Source organism: Helianthus annuus, chromosome 16 (genome assembly GCF_002127325.2).
Source record: "Helianthus annuus cultivar XRQ/B chromosome 16, HanXRQr2.0-SUNRISE, whole genome shotgun sequence".
Lineage (NCBI taxonomy): Eukaryota > Viridiplantae > Streptophyta > Magnoliopsida > Asterales > Asteraceae > Helianthus > Helianthus annuus.
In genome coordinates this window covers 38,114,318-38,139,276 of record NC_035448.2, presented here as the reverse complement: position 1 = coordinate 38,139,276, position 24,959 = coordinate 38,114,318, and positions in this window count along the sequence as shown.

Sequence of the window (24,959 nt, the reverse complement as noted above, 5' to 3'; positions counted from 1 at the left end):
TTACGAGTGCGCAATCAAGTACCATCCGGGCAAAGCCAATGTCGTGGCAGACGCCCTCAGTCGAAAGGACACTACACCCAAGCGCGTGCGAGCGTTGCAACTTACCATCCAGTCTAACCTCCCTACTCAGATTCGAAATGCTCAGGTTGAAGCATTGAAACCAGGGAACATCAGGGCTGAGTCCCTACGAGGATCGAGACAACGGTTAGAACAAAAAGAAGACGACGCTTACTATGTAACAGGGCGCATTTGGGTTCCACTCTATGGAGATCTACGTGAACTTGTGATGGACGAAGCCCATAAGTCCCGTTACTCAGTACATGCTGGTTCGGACAAGATGTACCACGACTTGAAGACTACTTATTGGTGGCCTTGTATGAAGGCCAACATAGCCACTTATGTTAGCAAATGCTTGACATGTGCTAGAGTTAAGGCTGAATACCAGAAGCCGCTAGGCTTGTTACAACAACCAGAAATCCCGAAATGGAAATGGGAGCAAATTTCCATGGATTTCGTTACTGGCCTACCTAGATCTCAGCGCGGAAACAACACTGTTTGGGTGATAATAGATCGATTGACCAAGTCTGCGCACTTTTTGGCTATTAAAGAAACAGACAAGTTCTCTACCTTGGCAGACATTTACCTAAAGGAAGTAGTTTCAAGGCACGGAGTGCCAACCTCCATTATTTCCGATCGAGACGCACGTTTTACTTCTGAGTTATGGCAAGCTATGCACAAATCATTTGGCTCACGTTTAGATATGAGCACTGCCTATCATCCGCAAACGGATGGACAGTCTGAACGCACCATCCAAACCTTGGAAGACATGCTTAGGGCATGTGTGATCGATTTTGGCAAGAATTGGGAGAAGCATCTACCACTAGTGGAATTCTCATTTAACAACAGATACCACACCAGCATTCAGGCAGCACCCTTTGAGGCATTGTACCGGCGTAAATGCCGATCACCTCTTTGCTGGGCGGAAGGGTGACAGCCAGATCACAGGCCCAGAACTGGTGGTAGACACAACGGAAAAGATTGCCCAGATCAGACAATGCATGGCGGCAGCTCGTGACCGTCAGAAAAGTTACGCTGATAAGCATAGGAAACCACTAGAATTCAAGGTCGGTGACCGGGTTCTACTTAAAGTCTCACCCTGGAAGGGTGTGGTTCGTTTTGGTAAACGGGGCAAGCTTAATCCGTGATATGTCGGACCATTCGAAATTACCGAGAAAATCGGTAAGGTTGCTTATAGATTGAATCTGCTTGAAGAGCTGAGTGCGGTGCACAACGTCTTTCACGTGTCTAATCTGAAGAAGTGTCTGTCAGATGAAACACTCATCATTCCTTTCAAGGAACTCACTATTGACGAACGGCTACACTTTACTGAGGAACCGATTGAGATCACGGATCGAGAGATCAAAACCCTCTAATGTAGCCAGATACCTCTTGTACGAGTCCGTTGGAACTCGCGACGTGGCCCAGAGTTTACCTGGGAGCGGGAAGACCAGATGAAGCACAGGTATCCCCAGTTGTTCCAAAATGAAACCCCCAGCACTGAAGCTACGACCGAATTTCGGGACGAAATTCCAAACTAACGGGGGGATGATGTGACACCCCGTTGAAATGCTCTCACTCATACTAGCTTGTCAGTGGTTGCCTTAACTTTCGGGACGAAAGTTCTTAAAACTTGGGGATAATGTGACACTCTAGGTTCTCCCGAGCAAATATCTTGTAATAACATTGTGTGTATATATGTTATTAAATGAAAGTTGCGTGTTATCTTGATGTTCTATGTGATCCTTTTACTAAGTATGTATATGTAGTATATATATGTAGTGGGCCGAGACCGCGAAACCCGACTCGAGACCAGTAGTCTCGAGTGAACAGTTAATGATTGGGTCGGTTGGGCCATGCCGCTCGGAAACCCACTATGGTGCACCAACTCGGTTCGGGTATAAAACCCATAAGAATGGCCAACCTTGCCACTTTTCACCATTTGCAACAACACACTCTCCTACACACTCTTTCCATCACTAAAACCCTAGAGCACCAACACAAAAACCATCTTCTTCCTCTCTCGGATCCAACCGGCAACACTAGAACTCTCGGTTCAAGCTTGGAATCATCATTCGGAAGCCCGTTCATCGATCCTCCATAACCTCACACCTCGGAACACAACAGGTTAGTGTTTTAATGTGTGTTGAGAGTTATGTATGCTTAATGAATAAGAAACATGACTAGTTTAGAGGTCTTTTGCATGATCTTTGTATGATTAGTGAGTTTGTAATGGTTAAATGATGAATAATGTGTGTGAACTTTTGTATGATAATGTTTTGCTAAGATGTTTTGAATGGTAAATGATTGATAACTTAGGATGATTTTTGCTATCCGATTCATGTTAGATATTCTAGGACAAATGTGTGTTTGATGAGATAATGCAAGATTTACTTGATCCTTGATCACAACATTTCATGCTTGAATAATCTCATGTTGAACATTATGAATATGTGTTAAGTTTGATATGAACATATGACGAACAAATGTTGAATATGATGAACAATGTTGAAAACATTTGAATATGTGAGGTTTGTTCTGATTTAATTAGAATTTAGACAAGAAAATATGTTTGTGTGATTTGATTGGATAGTACACAATTACATGAAATTGCAATTCTATTGGTTAGTACATCAGAGGTTCTAGAAGAACTTCATGTGCACGTATCCATGGTTGCGAGTCGAGACCCCCGGTTGCGACTCGAGACCGACACGTGACAACTCGAGACAGACTGCAAGAACTCGAGACCGGCAAGGTCTCGACTTGAGACTTCATGATCTCGACTCGAGACTGGACTCGAGACCTCTGAGATTGCGACCCATGCCTACACTACTCGAGACCAGATGTTCGTGACTCGAGATCTCCTGGTTGCGACTCGAGACCGCACGTTCTCGAGTCGAGACCACCTAGGCTGGACTGGGCTGCTTATATCCGTTATTGGGCCAAAGTGTGTGGACTGATCATGCGTGTTACTGTTTAATCTATGTTACTGTTGCATGGTGTTGTTATAAATAAGCGTTAGAGCAGGCCCAATGACTTAGTGTATGAATAGTCAATGTGTATGTTGTGTGTTATGCATGCTACGTGTTTAATACGTGTGAGATATACGTGATTTGTTTGTATCCGAGTTTGACCCTCACTGGTAACCATGTTAGGACGTGGTGACCAGCATACTTGACCAAGTAAACTGCCTGCCGAGCAACCCAAGGTGAGTTCACAACTTAAAGCATGCATTCCCGGTGGATTGGGAAACGGAACTAAAAACAACACTATCCCCCTGTGAGGGATACAAACTTACTTCCCTTGTTACTGGAACAAACCTACTTTTCTTCCCTTGTTACTGGGAACAAACTTACTTTTCTTCCCTTGTTACTGGGAACTCTTGGTTAATTATGGTTTATACGGAATGCAACGAGCAACACTAAACGAAACTCTATCACTTAAGTCCCTACTACATTATACCGATTTGTCGCCGGGGTCTAGCGAACGGGTTATTAGTTGATAGCGCTATTTAGGTCTAACCAGCCTCACACCGACCCTTGTTACTGGGAACGGGCGTGAACTAATAGACTCTGACAACCGTCAATGATGATAGAACATTGACAAACGGGGCACTGCTGAAACGTGGGGTTAATTAGTATTCGGTATTGGAAAAACAGTTTAGTTGCTTACTTTGGGGTAGCTCCCCATGGCATGTATAAACGGATAAATTAACTGGTGCAACAAGTTTTTGGAATTAAAAACTGGACAAACTCGTGAACTCGCCAACATTATGTTGATACCCTACTGCATGCTTTGCAGGTACCCAGTGACTCAGGAGCTTGCAGCTTGTGGATGTGTAGTGGTCGTCTAACCAGTGTGTTGGGTTCTAAACAAACTTGAACTAAGAACCTTGTGTTAAACCATTTTGTCTATGCTTCCGCTACTTATCTAAACTACTACTTGAACTTAAAACTTTTGAACTTTGACTATGATATTTGCTAACTTTGTGGTTAGTGAGTATTACTTATGTTATTAATTTAATTGCTCAGTATAATTGGTGGCTGGATCCTGGTCAGTCACGCCTCCAAGCGGTGGTACTCCGCATGTGGATTTTGGGGGTGTGACAGTTAAAACACTTAAAACGGGCATAGCTTTGAAGTATAATATGTGAGAAAAAAAATATAATAAATGTATATTTAGAGGGTAGATCTGGCGAGACATAGGGGAAAAAGAGAAAGAAGGTGAGCAGGGGAATGTGAGGAAGGATGTCTCTATTTATACTGAAATTGGGGCTTTGCGTGAAAGATAAGCTAGGCCACGTACACCATATTAATTCAAATCTCTATTGTTGTATTACATGGATACATGCACACGTAATTTTTTTCAAATTGACATATTCATATATGTTTAAATTTTAATATTATTATTTTTATTTATATATTATAATTTATTCAATTGCTTCACTTATTTGGCTTTTATAACTTTTAAAATATGATGTTTTGCAAAATAATGAATATGTCAATAGAACGAGAATAATCTAATCTACATTTTGAACCAAGTTGCATTAAAAACGGAGTAGGTTCAAATATAATGTATTTTTATTATTATAATTATTAAATGGTTCCTACGTTTGCCAAAAATACCTTATATTTCTACCGGTCAACTTACCCATGACCTATTCGTGTAATGACTTTATTTTGAATTTAAAATTTTGGGAATGTTACATAAAAGTCCAAAGTTCAAAAATAATATACAAGTTGTCCGCTCTAAAGATCCACAGGCAGATAGAATGAAATAAAATAGACTTGAGACTAATAGGTTCTTTTGTGGAGTTGCAAATTCCAAATCGCCTAGACCAAGCAGCTCTAGCTTATTGCGTATTTGCTATATAACATGCGCTTAGTCTTTTGAAAATACATCAGTTTTCACTGGTAAATACAATTAACCGACTCTTTTAAATATCTTTTCAAAAGTATTTGATACCAATTGGTATATCATTTTTGAAATAACTTGGGACAAAGTAATGTTTCTTGTTACCAGTTTTACATGTTTGTCAATACATATGGGGTCTAGAAACTAAACGTCGGTACATGATTAATCGACACACCACATTTTTCAATACCATATAATATGGCAGGGCGTTGTCATTTGCAATTAAATGAGTTAGGGATATCCAGGCACACGGTAGTATTAATCCCCAATGTCTAAGTTATCAAGAAAAACGAATTAAAGCGGGTTATTTAAATTTTAGACATCATTCTCCCATGATTTAATTCCCGACCAAGCGGCTAGTGCCGTATCCTAATCCTAAGCCCTTATAAAGGAAAATAGGCTAAGAATATTTACCTGTGCTAATCTTTAAAATCAAAGGCATTAAGCACAACTGTTAATCAAAACAACTAATACAAGCGCAATACATTAGAGGCTCCTAGTCTGGAATGAACGGAACTATGATACGTCAGAATGTTAACGGGTCTTATTCAAGTTATTTGAGTTGGACCGGTTAACTTTAATAAATACGTACGGTTCGCTAGATTAAGAGTTGACCGGATAGAATGGGGTTTATACCCTTCCGAGTACAAGGACTCGTATAGTATGGGTTAAATAGCCATACATTCTGATTAGAACTGAATCGGAAAGGTTTTGACCCGATTCGGCTAGCTTATATATTTTATTTCATTTAATCTAGCCGTACGCGCATATGTGGTATCGAGTGGTCAAATCGGTTTATGACAAGTTCATCATGCCAAAACACATTTCATATTGTTATAATCTCAGTTTCAAACTCAGATTACATGTTCATTTGATTTTAAAACCGTTTGTGTGCCATAATGGCATTTTGGCATTCATAAGGCATAATATGTGGACTTCTCAATAAACCTGACAATTGATATGATCAGAAGGTATAACCACAGAGAGTTATTTCCTACTATAATATGATCATATAACAACCCTTAATCATGCTCTTAAACTTGACCAAACGGATCAGAATCGGAAGTCAAAGAAGAAGTCAAACTGTTTGACTTTTAGTTGTGAATTGAGCTCTAAGAAGGAAGTGACGAGTCAGACATGATTGAACATGTCCTAGTATGTTATAGGGGTGAGCAAATTAACCACTATAACCGATAACCGAACCATAACCGACATAACCGAACCACTAATAACCGATAACCAATATAACCAATGGTTATGGTTATGAAACTTTGTATAACCGCTCAATCGGTTATGGTTATGGTTATGAAGCTTTGTTTAACCGATATAACCGAAACCGAACCAAACTTGTAATGTTAACTTTATATAATAGATTTGTGTTTTACAAAACCATATAGAGGGTTTTTACTAAGATAAAAGTATGTTAGTAACAAAATAATCTTAATGTAGATGCCATTTATTTTGATAAAGAATTAAGGTGTTATGGCCAGAATTATTTTTGTTTGAGAATTACCTTTTTAAAAAGAACCCCAAATCGGTAGTTTAACCAAAAAGTTTAGTCTCCATTATCATATAAAATAGGCACAAGCTAAGTTCAAATCGTGCACAACCCTATTTATTTCAAACCTTGCTTGGTTACTTAACCGAAATTAACCAAAACTGAACCATAACCGATTTCATAACCGATTAACCGTAACCGAAGTTTGGTTATGGTTATGGTTACCAAAACTCCATAACCGAACTAGCGGTTATGGTTATGGTTATGGTTAATAGTAAAAACCGAACCAAACCGACCCATGCACACCCCTAGTATGTTATATTAACTGTTAAAATTTCAAAAATTAAGATTTCGATACCTGGAAAATCATTTAGCGTAATTTACAAAATCTGCGTTTTGGCAGAAATTGTAGGCTGCAGCTGCTAGCAAATTCAGACTACCAGTGATGGCCTTGCAGATCGCAAGAGGTAAGGCCTTGTGGTCCGTAAGGGCTTCTGGCGCCCACTGTTTACAAATGCCTTTCGGACCGTAAGGCATATGCCTTGTGGTCCATAGGAGACCGTCAGAGACCAAAAATTTGGCATTTGTTCATCTTTGATCCCTCTCTTTTACCATCTTCCATTTTTAATGAATTTGGTCCCTCTCGTCCAACATATCTGGAATATTTGAGAGTTTATCAGGCACGTATTGCCATTTAATTCGTCCTAAATTTCCGAGGTGTCACAGTACTTTGGCTCTAATAATAGAGTAATCAAACGAAATGGTTTAGACTCAACAGGGCTTCTAATGGTAAATAAACATGTAGGAATATGAAATGAAACATGTAAACAAGGGCTCATTTTTTCCTACGTTTGCCTTAATCATATCTGTATAGTAATTATCGTATCTACTAGTTAATTGTATAACATGCACAAGTTCTGTAATGAGTAGCTATACTAGAGTCTCTCAACAAACGAAATATATACACAAAAGGCTCAAACTCTCACCTAAAATGGAAAGAATTAGGGTTACCAATATGTACTAATGCAAATACCTATTAAGCTTTCTTCACTAACTAAAGCACTTCTTTTACCTCATTTTGAAAACTCGACTTGTACTTGGAAACTCTATCCTAAAACTTACAGTCAAAATTAGAACTCGAAATTTTATGAACTAAAACATCGCATTGTCTCAGTGTCTACATTCCATAACTTATAATAGTTAAAAATTTGAACAGAAGTTTTGAAAAATTTCAAATTTATCATTGAAAAGTGACAATTCCCCATCCCCATGTAAGATTAAATATGTTACATATTAATATTTAATCTATAGCCATCATAATCATTTATATTATAGAGATCAAAATATATTAGAACCTATTAAATAATTAGTTGGTAATTGTTGATGGACCATATTACCCTTATTAACTAATTAGGTTTCCTCCTGGGTGCTTATATAAGGAGAATTATGTGGAGGTTAAGGGGTTACTCAGTTACACAATTACACACACCCCATTAGCCATAACATCATCACGAACGACCTCCTCTCCTAACCGATACCCTTTTCGGTTTCCTTAGTCCCCATCATTAGTCAGCACCCTAAGGAGGAACCAGATCGCGATGACAAGCATGTCGAACTCCATTACTGGATTCTCCAACGCACTGTCTGCTATAACAGGTATGTTTTACAGTTTTCCTTCATGTACAAACAGAACTGAACCAACATGTGGTATCAGAGCATATGTTGATTAGTCAGTTCTGTTTTCGTATCCATAATTCTGGGATTGAAACTTGGAAAACGGATTTTTTATAACTTCAAAACTGTAACAGCCGGTTTCGAGTCATGAAGATTCCGACTCGAGATCATTGTTTTCGGAAAAAGATTAATCAGAAGTTCATTCGAAATTAACTGGATTATGTTTTAACCGAAGTCTGTTTAGAAAAAGTATTAAAATTCAGGTTTCGGGTTCCAGAATTTATGTTTTATGTTTTTAGGGTTCATCATGTTCTTGGGAAAATTCGAAGAATTCTGTTATGTTTTGGAATGATTTAGGATTAATGGGTGTTTTTTTCCATGTTTGATCTAATTTTATCTTTTAATTTTATTCGAAACTGTTATTAGATAAACAGTTACCAATTTTTCGAAATATGTTGATAAAATTAGATCATCTTAAAACAGGAAATAATATCTCATAATCCCTTAGATTTCGAATTTTCAGTTACGTTATCACAATTAACAGCTGTTGACAGGAAGCTTCGAGATCATCAGATTACGACTCGAGACTATCAGTCTCGACTCGAGACCATAGGGTCTCGACTCGAAATCACCAGGTCCTTAAAACCTTCACAACTCGAGACCAACAGATCTCGACTCGAGACCATAAGTTTTTGACTCGAAATCATAAGGGTTTAAAGGTCTCGACTCGAGACCATAACGTCATCACTCAAGACAAAGGTTGCGACTCGAGACCATAACGTCATAACTCGAGACAAAGGTTGCGACTCGAGACCATAACGTCATAACTCGAGACCATAAGGTTGTGACTCGAGACCGTGGTTGCGACTCGAGACCTCATCATGACTCGAGATCTCATAACTCAGTCGAAACCTGACTCGAAACCTCATTATTTTAAGCTGTTTAAATGTGAACTAAGAATTTTTTCGGGGCTCCGCCCCGAACCCCGGGCGGGGGCACGCTGTCCCCCACAACCCCCAACGAACTCACCGCGGAGTTCGATCCGCGCTAACGGGTAGTTTGCTATTAAATAATTGGTTTTGTAATTTTTAGTTAATTAATCAGAATCAGATAATGTTCTGCAAAACCAAAATAGCTTAACTTGAATGAGTTTTTGATGTATCATTTCTGGCCAAAGCTGACTTGATACATCTACTTATCATTCAAGTATTACGAAAGCTATGTTAAGTGTGCATCATAAGCATGAATGTTTTAATATCTGGCCAAAGCTGATTTAATTCTTTCATAGATGGCATACTTAACAAGTGCATAACTAAAGTGATTGTTTCAAGAGAAAAATGCCCGGATAGTCCATGTGGTTTCGTCTTTTTTCACCTATAGTCCCCAACTTTCTAAAATTACCTGAATAGTCCCCAACTTTTCAATTTTTGTTCCCGGATAGTCCCTGTGCCTAACATCAGTTAGTTTTCTCAGTTAAGAGGGTGTGAAATGACAAAAATACCCTTACTAAAAAACAAAATAACTTAACCTATTTAATAGATTTATTTTTATGTGGGACCCACTACTTTATAAAAAAAAAACAACCCAAACCCCACCCCACCCCCACACCCACCTTCATCGTAGACCAACCACCGGTCATCTTCTCCGGCGAAAGGTAACGGAGGTGCAGGTTCGTCGGAGGTAACAACGGTGGATGTTGCAGGTTCGTCGGAGAGTTTACGCCGAAGTGGATGTTAGTCGTTCTTTTACCGATTATATCTATGCAGAATTATGCCGAAGAGGAATTCACTCTTTCAGAGACAATGATAAAATCAACAGAGGTCAGGACTTCAAGGCGGAAATCAAGAGCGAAATTATCGCATCAAGGGCTTAGATCGTTGTACTGTCGGAGAAATATGCGTATTCTAGATGGTGCCTTGATGAGCTTTGCTTGATCCTGGAGCAAAGGTGGGAGAGCAATCGTTTCGTTTTACCTCTTTTTTATCACATCGATCCATCAGATGTCAAGAACCAAAGAGAACTATTAGGCATAGAAGAAAACAAAGGGTCAACCTAACAGAGGTTGCTGATTTAACAGGCATCGAACTTTCAGAGTATATTCTTTTCTCTCTATTCATGTTTATAATTCAAGGTTTATATAATTCTTTTAGGATTCAGTGTTAATATATGGAGCAAAATGAACTTAGCAGTTTTCAGAACTTCATACCAAATTGTAAAAAAGTTTTAGAGGAACCTTCGTCTCATTAGTATATATGAAAGTTCATCTTTTTGTGTTACCTATGACGAACCTGCAACATCCACCGCTGTTACCTCCGACGAACCTGCACCTCCGTTACCTTTCGCCGGAGAAGATGACCGGTGGTTGGTCTACGATGAAGGTGGGGGTGGGGGTGGGGTGGGGTGGGGTTTGGGTTTTTTTTATATAAAGTAGTGGGTCCCACATAAAAATAAATCTATTAAATAGGTTAAGTTATTTTGTTTTTTAGTAAGGGTATTTTTGTCATTTCACATTCTCTTAACTGAGAAAACTAACTGATGTTAGGCACAGGGACTATCCGGGAACAAAAATTGAAAACTTGAGGACTATTCAGGTAATTTTAGAAAGTTGGGGACTATAGGTGAAAAAAGAGGAAACCACAGGGACTATCCGGGCATTTTTCTCTTGTTTCAATTTCTGGCCAAAGCTGATTTGTTACAACCACTTTGCACATATGCTTAAATGATTACACTTCTGGCCAAAGCTGTTTTGTTTTCGTTTAAGTAGAATTTTTAACTAAGTCTATTATTTTGATGTTAGTAATAGACATTATCACAGCTTCATAATGTAAAATGGTCATTATTTATGCCTGCCTTAGTTTAACGTGCCCTTAGATCACATTAGGACTTCTTCCTTAGTATCATAACTTGCTCATCTTATTTCCACTATCAGCGCCCAATCAGGGAATTCCATCTTTGACTGGTGATAACTTTGCTGCATGGAAGGATGCTCTCATGCTTACGCTTGGGCTGCTGGATTTTGATTACGCTCTTAGGGAGAATAAGCCAGCGGACCTTACCACTCAGAGTACTGCTGCTGAGCAGATACTTCATGAAAAGTGGACTAGGTGTAACCGCATGTGTCTCATGTTTATGAAGCAGTCCATAAGCAATGCTATCAGGGGAGCTATTCCTGATTCTGAAGATGCTAAAACCTACTTGGCTTCTATGGAGGCGCAGTTCAAGGGGACGTCTAAAGCACACGCTAATACCCTTATTCTCAAGCTGGTGACAACTAAGTATGATGGGAGGAGCGGCATTCGCGAGCACATCATGATGATGAATGACATGGCCAATAAGCTGAAGGGGCTAGAAATGGAAATCAGTGATGGTTTCCTCGTTCATTTTATCATCACTTCGCTTCCTTCGTCCTTTGAAGCATTCAAGATCAATTACAACACTCAGAAGGACAAATGGACGATGAGTGAACTGGTCGCTATGTGCGTACAGGAGGAAGAGCGTATTAGGATGGATCGCCAAACTGATGTTGCAAACTTCACTACCTCCAATTCTAAGAAACGGAAGAACAATTATCAAAGGAAGGATGCTTCAAAAGTCCAAAGGCCTAATCCTAATCATAATACAAGTGCACATTCCAGCTCTAAGAACTCCTTAGGCAGTATCCGCTGCAAGTTCTGTAAAAAGACAGGACACATGCAGAAGGAATGCCCTGACTTTAAGGAGTGGCTGGCTAAGAAAGGTAACGATTATTTTATGATACTTGCGTCCTATAATTTAAGTGTTCCTGCTAATTCTTGGTGGTTTGATTCTGGTTCTATGGTTCATGTTACCAATTCTACTCAGGGATTCCTTTCAATCCGGAAGCTGGAAAGAAACCAAAGAACGCTTAAGGTTGGGGATGATCGAGAATTAGAAGTGAAGGCCATTGGAACATTACAATTAGTTATGAAAAACTGGTTTATGTATTAAACTTTATGATACCTTATATGTTCCTGAGGTAACTCGGAACCTTGTATCAGGACCAAAGTTAGACATGGACGGTTTTATTGTTTCCCATGGTCATCGCAAACTCTCTATCCTCTATGATTCTGTTCTTTATGGTACTGGTATTCTGGATGGTGGTCTCTATAGATTAGAACTAGAAGATAACTTTTCCAAATCTTTGTTGTCATATAACATTAATGAATCACTCACAAAGATGGAAGAGAAACGAGACTTAGAGACTTCATCCATGTTGTGGCATCAGCGTTTAGGCCACATTTCAAAAGAACGATTAAATCGTCTCGTAAAGGATGAAGTCTTACCTCCTCTCAGTTTCTCTGATTTTGGAACATGTGTCAAATGTCTTAAAGGTAAAATGACATTAGCGAATAAGAAAGGTGCCACTAGGAGTTCTAATTTATTAGAACTCATTCACACTGACATTAGTAGTCCCTACCAAATCACTGGCATAACAGGACATACTTCATTTATCACTTTTATTGACGATTATTCTCGTTACATGTACTTGTATCTTATTAAGGAAAAGTCTGAATCGCTTACAACTTTTAAAGATTATAAGGCTGAAGTTGAAAAGCAATTAGATCGTCAGATTAAAGTTGTGAGATCAGATAGAGGCGGTGAATATTATGGAAGACATACTGATGTGGGTCAAGCTCCTGGTCCATTTTATGAGTTTTGTAAGGGCCAGGGGATTGTGAACCAATACACCATGCCTGGTACACCTCAGTAGAACGGTGTCGCTGAAAGAAGAAACCGTACCCTTATGAACATGGTGCGCAGTATGTTAGCCAACACTAATTTACCATTATTCCTCTGGACTGAAGCGTTAAAAGCAGCTGTTCATATACTCAATAGAGTTCCTTCTAAGTCTGTCCCTAAAACTCCTTATGAACTTTGGACAGGAAGGAAGCCGAGTCTTAAATATATGAAAGTATGTGGTTGCATTGCTGAAGCAAAACTTTACAATCCTTTCCTAAGGAAACTTGACCCTAAAACAGTTACCTGTTTCTTTATCGGGTATCCTGAGAACTCTAAGGGTTATCGTTTCTATTGTCCTTCCCATGTCACCCGTATTGTTGAGACCAAACGTGCCGCGTTCCTGGAGGATTTCAAGGTCAGTGGGAGCAGTACCAACCCTTACGAAGAATTGCAAGAAGTACAAGACGCGGGGGGAGAGACTCGTCGCTTAACATTACTCCGATTACTCCTCTTGTACCCAATGCAATTATTACACCTGAAGCTACTGCACCAACTCCAAATTCACCTCCACAATCAGAACCCATTATACCTCATGACGAAGGCACATCAAACGCTCAAAACCAAGACAATGCTGAACCCGATATTCCACTCAGGAGGTCATCTAGGCAAAGAAGGTCTACTAATTGGGATGATTATGTTACCTACCTGACTGAAATGGATCCCGGAAAGCTCAATGATCCTATCTCTTACAATGAAGCCATTAGCAGTGATCAGTCTTCTGAATGGAATAAAGCAATGATTGATGAGCTTGAATCCATGAAGAAAAATGACGTTTGGGATTTGGTAGAATTACCCAACAGAGTCAAACCCGTAGGATGCAAATGGGTGTTCAAAACAAAACTGGATCCGAATGGGAACGTTGAACGCTTCAAAGCGAGATTGGTTGCAATGGGCTACACTCAGAAAGAGGGAATTGATTATCAAGAGACGTTTTCACCTGTCTCTCGTAAAGATTCTTTAAGGATCGTCATGGCCCTAGTAGCTCATTTCGATTTAGAGCTGCATCAGATGGACGTTAAAACCGCTTTCCTTAACGGAGATTTGGACGAAGATGTTTACATGAAACAACCTGAAGGCTTTAAACCTGAGGGTCAGGAGCATCTAGTCTGTAAGTTGAAGAAATCCATTTACGGGTTAAAACAAGCATCACGTCAGTGGTACCTCAAGTTTGATGAAGTCATGAAGAGGCAAGGTTTTATGAAGAATCAAGTGGATCAATGCACCTACCTCAAGATGAGTGGGAGTAACTTTACTATACTTGTCCTTTACGTAGATGATATTCTATTGGCAAGTAATAGTTTAGACATGTTGCATGAGTCGAAGCGATTACTTTCGCATAACTTCGACATGAAGGATCTCGGAGATGCTTCTTACGTCATTGGCATCGAAATTCACCGAGATAGAAACAAAGGGATCTTAGTATTGTCCCAGAGGGCTTACATAGATCGTGTCCTTACACGATATAACATGCAACAGTGCAAACCCTCCGTCGCTCCAGTAGTTAAGGGAGATGTTTTCGGTTCATTCCAGTGTCCGACAACAGAGGTTGAGAAGGAGCAAATGAGCCAGATACTTTATGCGTCAGTAGTCGGGAGCTTGATGTATGCTCAAGTCTGTACTCGTCCAGATATCGCTTATATTGCTGGAATGCTAGGCCGTTATCAGACTAATCCTGGCCTAGATCACTGGAAAGCAGCTAAGAAGGTACTTCGATATCTGCAAGGGACGAAAGACTATAAACTGACTTATAGAAGAAGTGATCATTTGGAAGTGGTGGGCTATTCTGATTCTGACTTTGCCAAATGCAAAGATGACAAGATATCCACTTCGGCTATATCTTTATGTTAGCAGGCGGCCCTATCTCTTGGAAGAGTCATAAACAACAGTTGACCACAACTTCCACAATGATGGCAGAGTACATTGTTGTTTATAACGCAACCTGTCATGAAATGTTGCTCAGAAACCTGGTCACTGGACTCAAAATCGTTAATTCCATTTCTAGACCATTGAAGCTTTACTGTGATAATTCAGCTGCCGTTAGTTTCTCGAACAGTAACAGTTCGACTGGAGCTGGTTTATATCTCGATACAAAATATCTATTTGTACGTGAACGAGTTGACGAAAATAATCTTTGTATCGAGTATATTAGTACTAAGGATATGCTTGCGGATCCGATGACTAAAGGTCTCCCTCCTAAGGTTTACGAAGAACATGTTCGGAATATGGGATTTAGTAAAGACCTTATTTGAGCATATTGTACTAGCTTATGTTTATGATTAATGAAATTTCCTCAGTTTGATTTTGTATGTCTATTAGAATATGTTCAACCGGTATAATGGCATATAGACAAATAAAGTTACAAGTCAAACAAAGGGCTTACGCGTATTTTGATCATGATGATTAGGTTTTAAATTAAGGCTATAGTATGATTAATGGGGGTCCTAAGTCGCATAATGATTCAACGGCTGTATTTCTCTGCTATAGTACTTGTTTAAGGCTAAAATGAGTGTTAACTCCTGATCAGGCTTATCTAATACTCATAGTAAATGATTACTCGGCTAAGTGGGAGAATGTAAGATTAAATATGTTACGTATTAATATTTAATCTATAGCCATCATAATCATTTACATTATAGAGATCAAAATATATTAGAACCTATTAAATAATTAGTTGGTAATTGTTGATGGACCATATTACCCTTATTAAATAATTAGGTTTCCTCCTGGGTGCTTATATAAGGAGAATTATGTGGAGGTTAAGGGGTTACTCAGTTACACAATTACACACACCCCATTAGCCATAACATCATCACGAACGACCTCCTCTCCTAACCGATACCCTTTTCGGTTTCCTTAGTCCCCATCATTAGTCAGCACCCTAAGGAGGAATCAGATCACGATGACAAGCATGTCGAACTCCATTACTGGATTCTCCAACGCACTGTCTGCTATAACAGGTATGTTTTACAGTTTTCCTTCATGTACAAACAGAACTGAACCAACACCCCACACTTAAAATGTACATTGCCCTCAATGTACAAAATAAAACCAAACAAAACAAAACAAAAGCCAAAGCAAAAGGTAAAAGGAATTGGAAACTTCTCTGATTGCATGAAATGAAAGCGGCGTCGTAACAAATTCTGCACTAAGTTGCGCATCCCGGTTCTTGGATTTTCAAGCAACCCTGATTACTAACACAAATAGAACGAGGTATCTTTGCATAGACAAGATTCAACAAAATGGGTTATCACAAGAAATTTTATTCATTCAAACGAAATAGTTCAATGACTCAAACAAAACAATCAAACACACCAGACAAGATAAAACAAACCAAACAAAGAAACAAGACAAAACAAAACAAAATCAAATAACCAAAGGTCCATGCCCAATAAAAATACTAGAAATTAATGTAACTAGTGGCATGAAAACCGGCACGTTGCGCCAATAGATTCCCCATGCTACACGACATGAATTTAATTGGTATCGCTTTATCTCTTTATGTTACAGTACCGACGCTCCCGTTATAGCAACCGAAAAAGGAAAAACAAAAAAATAAAATCGTGATATGACCAAAAGAATATCAATATGTGATCTATATCGATTGAAACAATTATTTGGTAGTAATCAGTTCAGTTCGTCAGGGTACCACCACAATACTGGCATGCACTCATATAACATATATAAAAAAATGTACATTCTATTTTGAATGCACTCTGGTCTCAACAAAATTTACAACGAAACGCCTGAAAAATTTGAACAAAGTTACGAATTTAGTTTTTTTTAACTGTATAACGCACATAAAGAAACTAATAAAAAAAAAGTTGCCACGTGGCAACTTCTTAATAGGCCAATGGCCACGTGGCATCTTCTTAATGGATCTATTACTATTCACTTGGTGTGTTTTTTAATTATAAACTAGTGATTTTTCCCCGCGCTTCGCGGCGGGCATTCGGTCGGTATTCGTTCGATTTGTTACGTTATCGACATTCACTATAATAATAATAAAAAGAGAAAACCTTACATCGATCGAGAACAATAAAAACGAATATCGATACTGCAACCGATGTTGTTTAGTTGATATCAGTTTGGTTTGCGTTCTATGTTTATTTTTTTCAACATTGCCATATAAACTTTAATTAAAATGGCTATTGTGCCACTAGTGTAACAAACCGAACCAAAACCGACTAAACAACATTTGTATTGGTACTTGTATTTATTTTATTGCTTTTGCTTTTGATAAACTAAGATCATATCGCTACCATACCGTACCGAACAGAACAACCGTACTGGTATGTATTGATTTTTATGTTTTCTTGTTTAATAATAAATATCGTGCCGCTACCATAGTGAACCGAACTGAAACCAAAAGAACATCAATTCGGTACCGATATTTATTTTGTTGTTTTTTCTTTCAATAAACTGACATCGTATTGCTAACGTACCGTACAAAACTACATCAGTACTGATACCTATATTCATTTTTATGGTTTCTGGTTTCAAAAATCTTTCATTAATACAAATCTATTTGTGACGATAAATGAATATCGGTATTAGTACCGTGACAATCTGGACTGATCGATGCCGTTCGAACAACATCGGTGTGGGTACCCATGTTCGGTTTATTGTTTTTGGTCGATATAAAACACATATTGATTTCTATACCTAGTGCATGAATCGTACCGGTACTGTAACGAACCGAACCGATACCAATCCAATACCCGCGGTAACGTATCATCATAATGAGCAGGGAAATAACTTGGCATGCTAAAAAAATAAATAAACATAGATACAGATTTAGATTTTTTTATTTATTTGAAAAGTTAACAAACGTACGTTATAACTAAAAAAACATATTGAATGCTAAATACAATATTACTATTAAAAGATTAAAAAAACAAATATCTTAGAATTATCAATTACTCTCAAAAAGAATAATAAGTTGTTTGCTTATGTTTAAAAAAAATATGTGAAATCAATTAAAGGGGTGATAATAAATCAATTAAAACTTAAAAAAGAATTAATACTAAAAAACTACAAACATTGTTTATGGTAACTTTGTATTAATCTTCCTATACTAATAAACGAAAATCTTTTTATACACGTGTCACTCTCTGGTGGTTCCTCCCTTTTAATAATAGTATTACAATATTAATTTTTATACACAAAATATAATATAATATTAATTGATATGGTTAGAGATAAACGTATAAATTCAAATTTAATTAATAATTATCTATAACAAATATAAATGTATCAAAAAATATAATAAATATAATATTATTTAGGGTTATTGGATTTTAATAATCTTAAGTTTCACCAGTTGGCCGATAATAATCCCAACTTTAAAAATTCCCTTCAATAATCCCAACTTGTAAAAGTTTGGCCGCCATTGATCCTTTTCAAACATATAAGAATTTGGTCTCCTCAATAGATTCAATTACACATAGAGACTCATTAATTGATTTAAGTGCACCTATGTTAGAAAAGGATCAATGGTGGTCAAACTTTTACAAGTTGGGATTATTGGAGGGAATTTTTAAAGTTGAAATTATTATCGGCCAACTGGTGAAACTTAGGATTATTAAAATCCAATAACCCTATTATTTAATATAGTTAGAGATCAAACGTATAATTTAAAATTTAATTAATAGTAAATTACTTTTTGAGTCTCTATAATTTAGTGGTTTTAACCACTTGAATCCAAAATCAAAAAGTTTAACGCCCTGAATCTCTAACCGCTCATTCATACCCCCTGTAAAAAATTTAAAAAACCTTTTGTAAGGCCGGGTTTCTAAGTTCTCACAACTTGTAGAAATTTTCATTTTACCCTAACCATATATATTTGTTAAGACAAAATATATTATTTGGATATAAACAATAATTACTAATAAAGGATCAAATCACATGTACAAGTATTTATGATATATAACTTTGAAAACTAAAATTACAAGCAGATTATCTAAATAAAGTATCAAATTATCTTTAAAGCGAACACTAAATGGTTTTCAAAAGACATATTTTTTTTTTTTGCTATTAAATATATAACGTTATATGATATGGATGATATCTTATTTTATTCATTTTTTGCTCTTGTCTTCGAATTTCATTTATTAGGCAAAATGTTTCTTAAAAATGAATAAAAATGAATTAGATTCTACTTATTTAGATTCTATTTATATTGAATTGAGGGGTTTGTTAGAATCCCATCCAGTAGGGATTCTTAGTCAAAATAGGATTATCGTAAGATATAGAAAGATAAAAAATTCTATATTTTCTAGAGTTTAATTATATATGACGAGAAGAAGATATTTTTTTGCCTAATTATAAGAATTTCATCTTTTATCTTGTTAATAGAGGCTTCTTGATCAAATCAATATCAATAATAAGGAATATAGAAAAGGGGGCGGATTTTCGATTTAGCAATAAAGTACCTCGTATTTTTCCCTCCGCCTCGGCTGTCTCGCGATACCTTCTACAGCTTGGCCCGCAGCAGTACCTTGACCAACTCCAGGTCCAATAGAAGCAAGCCCTACAGCCAATCCAGCAGCAATAACGGAAGCGGCAGAAATCAGTGGATTCATGATAAGTTCCTCGTACCAAAAAAAACTTCCGTTTTGCTCCCTGTGGTTTGGTCACTTTAACGGTTTTGCTCCAAACCTTTAAAATAGCCATTTTACTCCCTGATGTTTCGATTTTTTTGCCAGTTTGCTCCCCGCCTCTAACTCCATCCAAATTGTTTGTTTTTCCATTTTGCTCCCCGCAGGGAGCAAACTGGCAACAAAACCAAAACATCAGGGAGCAAAATGGCTATTTTTAAAGGTTTGGGGCAAAACCGTTAAAGTGACCAAACCACAGGAAGCAAAACAGAAGTTTACTCTTATATTTACTTAAGCCGTGTAATACACGTGTTCAATATTTTCTTCCAATTTTAAATTTATGTTAATATTAATATATTTTCATCTTAAAAAATGTTTCAAATAACAATAACAATGAGTTTTAAATATTAAACTTAACAAGCACCAACTGAATTACATCTCAATCAAAAGCAACCACTAATAACTAATAAAATGATCTTGTCTATTTTGCAACAAAATTCAAGTTATAACTGAAAACGGTAAAAAAGTTTGATAAAAAAATTACACTTTTAAAAAAATCTAATTAAAAAAATTAAAACTAACTGAAAGTAAAATAATTCAATGGGCTTTGCCCTACACAAAAGTCAACCTAAGACTGGAAGGTATGGGGGCCGGCTGATGCCCGGCTAGGCCCGACGCCGGACCCCCACAACGCCCCCTGGGGCTCGGCTCGGCACAACCGGCCACCCACAGCCGGGGTAGCCGGACCACTTTCTCCTCTTGCCTCTCACATATACCTATACATACACACATATATATACATAAAGGGGTTCATCCCCCACCCCCTAGGTCCATCCCCTCCAAGCCACTCCTACGTGGCGCCTATGTGGCGGCTCATCCCCTCCAAGCCCATCCTCTCCATACCCTTTAGTCTAACGACCATATTTTAAAGGAGTCAAGCTACAAGAACTATTTCCGCTAGATTTTTTTTCGATCATGCTGTTTCACTCTAACGACCATATTTTAAAGGAGTCAAGCTAAAGAAGTCGACTTAGGGGCTGTTTGACAACTTCTGAATGGTTAAATGCTAAACCAGTAAGAGGTCTGAATCACTAAGTGCTGAACCAGTAAGAGTTCTGAGCCATTAAAAGGTAGTATAATGCTTAACCCTTCAGAGGCAAATGTCTTACCAGTTCAGATTAGAGGTCTTAACCATTCGGACTCTGTATAAAACTTAACCATTCAGAGACAAATGTCTGAACCATTCAGACATCTGCTCACGAAACAAACAGTCTGAACCATTAAGTGCTGAACCAGTAAGAGGTTTGAACCATTAAGAGCCTCATTAATAGGTAAACAAACAGCCCGTGTAATACACGGGGTTGTAAGCTAGTATGTATAATAAATAAATAAATATTGTTTTTTAATTATATATAATTATGGCCTGCACGTGGGTCGTCTTCTTCTTGTTCATCATCAAGTGCATAGAGATGTTCATGTGGATTTCATCTTCATCCTCCTCGTTCACAGACACAACATCGACGTCAATTACTTCTATCGCTTTATAGAAGACTCTAATATGGGTTTTAGACTCTAAAAATATGTTGTCTTACAAACACATTAATCCCACATACTTTGTTGTTTTCTCAATATTTTACAATATTTTAGCAACCCATACAGATTTATAATAGAATAACACAAATACTGAAATCTTAATATGATATATAAAAGTAACATAGATTCGTTTTTGCAAAATAAAAATGCGAATGTCAGAAGATTGGAGTGTTGGACTACTCGAAAAGCAATGCTAATATTCAATGTATAATTGAATAATAGAATAAAAACAAGTTTCACAATCCTCTGTAAATATGTTACGTGCAAAAATAGAACTTGAAACTAGAAACTTTGTGACAAAGATTCTTGTCGTAAACCGTGTATCTTATGAAACATACATGGCATAGATTGAGATTCCTTTTAGAGTTAACTCGAGTAAACCGTGTATCTTATGTAACATACATGGCATAGATTGAGATTCCTTGTAGAGTTAACTCGAGAATAGGTTAGGTGTTTTGAGCCTAGCATGATATTCCTTGCTAATTGTTCGTTGGTTTTTGTAACACCCCGAAAACAAGTTTGGTAATCAAACCACGTTAATACTAAAAGACGGGTAAAATACCGTTAGTGGTAAAAGTAACCTGATAAATATTAGGATTAAAATAAATAAACTTAACATTAAACAAAAGTTGAACAAATCCTTTTGAGGAAAATAAAGTGGATGAAAGGCCCGAGTTAACGGGACTTAAAATAAACCGAGTCATAAATTCCCTGAACCCACTAAGATAACTAGGAATATTTAACCTAGTTAATAAGTGGGAATATTGTTAGAAATAATTAGGTTGTGGCCTACTTAATAACTAACCGAACACGAGGGACCAAAGTTTGATAACTTAAAAGAAATGGTATGATAAACATAAAAATATAACACAACACACACTTAAGTGTGTGTGTGCGTGAAGATGGCCAGGAGAAAGCTCCCATGGACCTCTAACCCTAATTCAACAAAAACTACAAATTGAAGGATCAATCGAAGGCCAAATTCGGATTTGAATATATATAAACGATCACCAAGTCAAGGGGATCGTAAGGTATGTTGAAATTTTGACATTTATGAAGTTGTGAAAATTGATTAACTTTGCATGATGCGATCTATGTACGAATCGTAGAGGCTATGGCCGAATTAGTGAAGTATGATTGCTTGGGAACAAACCCTCAGTAGACATTTGAAGTAAAATTGCCATGATTAGGTGTTTGAGTGGATTACCACACCAAACTAAGTGGGTTTTTATGATATGATGATGTTAGTTTCTAACCCGTGGTTTGAATCATCATATTAGGTAGTAAAGGCAAGGTACTTGAACAATTTAGGTGTTTAAGTACATAAATCATACTTACCATGAAAAGGGTTTTGTATCATAAGATGAAAATGATGATAAATTCATGTTAAAATGATTGTTTGATATCATCACGTGTTAAGAATGATTAATGTTGTGTTAATTCAATAAATTACGGTTATAAGAACTTGAATAATAAAGTGGATAAAATGGTAGCCTAAGAATGAAGCTTACCGGGTAATTGACCAAGTAATTAAACGAGTAGTCGAGCTACCTCGTGTAATTACTTACGCTAATAGGCAGTTGACTTTAAAAAGTCAAACTGACTTAGAATACGATGAATGATAATTTTTGGATATAAAACGCGTAAGGTGGAATAATCATATTAAAGTATGATTAAACTAACCACCTTGTAAACGATGATTATAGTTTGACACTTAACAAGCTAGGGGGAAGCTTGGAAGAGGAAGCATGTCAAACGAATCAAGAGGAGAAGAAAAGCGAAATTCGGATGCAAGGTAAGTAAGAGCTTACACCCTTTTTATAGTATACATCAGTTGTGTGTATTGAAAATGAATAAAGAAAAATCAGTAATAGAATTATAATGTTCCGACGTGAATAATATGAGTCGGAACAAGTGAAAATGGTGAAAAACCATAAACAATGGCAAAAAGAGGTAAATTGGTAAATTAGTCATGCAACGATGAACTAATAAGAAATTTTGAAACATTACGTTATGGTAAACCGGAATAGGTAAAAAGGGCGAGATGGTAACTAGATATCATCTCATAATGGAAATGGTCATTCGGACTAAATGGGTCAAATGACATTGGTAAAATCATTTAACAGTATTAATTGATGGTCGCTTGTTGAGATTTTGGGATCACAGGAAATAACATATGTTTGCGTTGCTTTAACTAGAAATATTTAAAGCAAAAGTTATGTAAACGGGTCAATGCTATGACCCGAGCCAGGTACGCATAATTAGATTTGTAGTTAAAATGGTATTTTCGTCTAATAATTAGTGGAAGTTCTTCATCGTAAAATGAGGGACTAAAATTGACCAAAACGCCCTTGATGGGTAAATCAGGCAAACGACCTTTGAAGGTTGTTTAGATATAAGCATTTTGACGAATTAAGTCCTTAGGACAAGTATAAAAGGGATGATATGCAACCTTAGTGTCAAATGAATTGAAATGAATAATTTCCGTAAAACGACAATCGAGGGCAAAACTTGGAATAAACGATTTACTACACTAAATCCTCCACAATTATAATGTAGTGTAAGACAAGTTGATAATTAAAAATGGAATAGTATTTAAACCAAGAAGAAGCGCGATTTGAGCTTAAAAGTGTGTAAAATACCCTTAACGGGTCAAAATGAGTAGATATGTAAAACGGATTAAGAATTCATAAGAAACCCGTAATTTTAACCTTGCATATTAGTAAATTGACATAACGTGATATGCATGATATTTTAAAGGTAATAAACAAGTTTGTTTGATAAAATCATGAAACGGGTCAAAAGTGTTAAAAAGGAATTTCAAGCCGAGAGCTTGAAATCTGAATTTTTGAAGTAGTTGAATATCAGGTTTTAACTCCATAAGATGGAGAATTAAATTTCGAACGCGTAGGAAAAAGAATCGTGTAAAACGGACACCTAGATTGAAAGTTATGATACTTTGAAGTTCGTTTTTCGATTAAAATTATAGCTGGGCAAATGCAGCATCAAGAAACGAAACCTGTTGTGAAAAATGGGTTGTCGCGCTACGCACAGCGAAAGGGAAAGACCGTCGCGTCACGCGACCCCTGTCGCGGCCCACGACAAATCCTCATCAAGCTCTCGCGGCCCGCGAGAGCACCAAATGCTAGTGAATTGTTTTATTTTCTTTGTTTGACCCGTATGACTTGTTTAAACTCGTTATTTAATTATCAAAACTAACCTTTGAGTTGGTTTTGATTATAGGTGAAGGTCAAAAGTCCTCGGATGGAGATCAAGTGTCGAAAAAGAACCGAACACATTAAAAAGAAGCTTACGCACGTTGTTTCGTTGTTATATCTAAATAACGAATTCAATTACATTATGTTGGTTTATTTTTTTTTTAAATTGTAAAAGATTAAATAAACCCGTATTTTATATGTATGTGTATTCGTAAGTACACATTTAATTGTCGTTATTAGTACAAAAACCCTTTTATAATAGTAAGGGTGCTACAGTTTCGTTTTGATTATGTTCAGTGTTATAGTGTTATGTTTTGACATTCGTTGTGACTAGTCTTATGTTCATGAGTGCATTACTTTCACGTATTCATTGCTATTGTTGTCTTTGTTTTGTTTATCCGTCCACTAAGCATTATGCTTAATTAGTTGTGCTTCTGTCTTTTCAAGCATGTCGGGTTTAGAGACAATAGGACAAGATATGAAGAGGGAAATTGAGCTCTTAGATAATTTAAATTGACATTACAATGAATTATAATGTAAGTATTTTAATTTATGTTGCCGGATTGTTGTGATTTATTAAGACTTCATGGTATTGAAAGGAGTCCCTAAGGGCTTTATTGTGCCACCTCATCGTCACGTCTGCGTCACACA